Here is a 2,500-nt window from a genome sequence, read left to right on the forward strand (position 1 = left end):
AACGGCGGGCATAAAAATGATTTTATTTACGTAGCCAAATGCATCGTCATCTTATTAGTGACGCGCAAAAAGGAATTCAGGAGATTCCTACTGTCCCTATTTGCGAAGAGCCGAAACCACATATAAAGAGCCAAAACGCCGAAACCACGTATATTTGCATATAAAAAAAACTAAGTTTGGTTAAACGGCGGGCATAAAAATGATTTTATTTACGTAGCCAAATGCATCGTCATCTTATTAGTGACGCGCAAAAAGGAATTCAGGAGATTCCTACTGTCCCTATTTGCGAAGAGCCGAAACCCCATATAAAGAGCCAAAACGCCGAAACCACGTTCATACAAGTAAAAAAATTTCATATAAATACTAAATAATTTTCATATAGATACTAAGTTTATGAATTCATACAAGTAAATAATTTTCATATAAATACTAAATAATTTTCATATAGATACTTAATAAATTTCATATAAATACTAATTAATTTTCATATAGATACTAAGTTAATGAATTCATACAAGTTAAAAATTTTCATATAAATACTAAATAATTTTCATATAGATACTAAGTTTATGAATTCATACAAGTAAAAAATTTTCATATAAATACTAAATAATTTTCATATAGATACTAAGTTAATGAATTCATACAAGTTAAAAATTTTCATATAAATACTAAATAATTTTCATATAGATACTAAGTTTATGAATTCATACAAGTAAAAAATGTTCATATAAATACTAAATAATTTTCATATAGATACTAAGTTTATGAATTCATACAAGTAAAAAATTTTCATATAAATACTAAATAATTTTCATATAGATACTAAGTTTATGAATTCATACAAGTTAAAAATTTTCATATAAATACTAAATAATTTTCATATAGATACTAAGTTTATGAATTCATACAAGTAAAAAATTTTCATATAAATACTAAATAATTTTCATATAGATACTAAGTTTATGAATTCATACAAGTAAATAATTTTCATATAAATACTAAATAATTTTCATATAGATACTAAGTTAATGAATTCATACAAGTTAAAAATTTTCATATAAATACTAAATAATTTTCATATAGATACTAAGTTAATGAATTCATACAAGTTAAAAATTTTCATATAAATACTAAATAATTTTCATATAGATACTAAGTTAATGAATTCATACAAGTTAAAAATTTTCATATAAATACTAAATAATTTTCATATAGATACTAAGTTTATGAATTCATACAAGTAAATAATTTTCATATAAATACTAAATAATTTTCATATAGATACTAAGTTAATGAATTCATACAAGTTAAAAATTTTCATATAAATACTAAATAATTTTCATATAGATACTAAGTTAATGAATTCATACAAGTTAAAAATTTTCATATAAATACTAAATAATTTTCATATAGATACTAAGTTTATGAATTCATACAAGTAAAAAATTTTCATATAAATACTAAATAATTTTCATATAGATACTAAGTTTATGAATTCATACAAGTAAATAATTTTCATATAAATACTAAATAATTTTCATATAGATACTTAATAAATTTCATATAAATACTAATTAGTTTTCATATAGATACTAATTTTCATATAAGTACTAAGTGTATGAATTCATACAACTAAATAATTTTCATATAAGTACAAAAAATTTAAAAAAAAAAATAAATGTTAAGCTATTTTTGATGTTGTAATATTTCTTATAAGCATAATGCTCATAGAAAATGATATAAATTACTTGTATATATATGAATTTAAAACTTTTATATGGTTAAAAAGATTTTCTCCATACGATTTCCGGTTGGTGAGGTGTACGTGGCAGAAAACATATATGTTGTATGAAACTTCAACATTAGTACTTGTATGAAAATTTTAATACTTGTATGAAATTGCATACTTAGTACTTATATGAAAATTATTTTCATATATTTATAAAAGTATTTAAGTGTAATATATAAATGAGAGCAAAAAAATTTATTCCTGGTTTGCTACAGTTGGTTTAAATAGAAATAATTTTGTTAATAATGAAATGTTATTAATTGAGATTATTCTTCTATACCTAACATAATGTAGTCGTTTTTTTTTTAATTTAACTTTTTTTGGGGTTTGTTCTTCTATTCACATAAAATATATGTGGGTAAAGAATAAAATTCAATAAAGTTAAATATTTATATTATTACGCTCGAATACTTTCATATCATATATGAAATAAAATGAAAAATAATTGAATTGAAATTATTAATTTCAAATCAAAAGAAAAACGTATATACTCTTAAAAAAAGATATATACACTATATGCATTGAAATAAAGTAAAATGTATAAAAAATGATATTATTTGAAAGTTTAACAAATACAAGAAGAAACATCGTCCTTACATTAATAATTATATTATATATGTATAGAGAACGAAAATTCTTTCTCACGATAAGATACACAGTCTCAAAGTCCGAATAAGACCGCAATAAATAATACAATAATATGAAATT

This window comes from Zeugodacus cucurbitae, unplaced genomic scaffold (assembly GCF_028554725.1).
Source record: "Zeugodacus cucurbitae isolate PBARC_wt_2022May unplaced genomic scaffold, idZeuCucr1.2 ctg00000047.1, whole genome shotgun sequence".
NCBI classification, from domain to species: Eukaryota; Metazoa; Arthropoda; class Insecta; order Diptera; family Tephritidae; genus Zeugodacus; species Zeugodacus cucurbitae.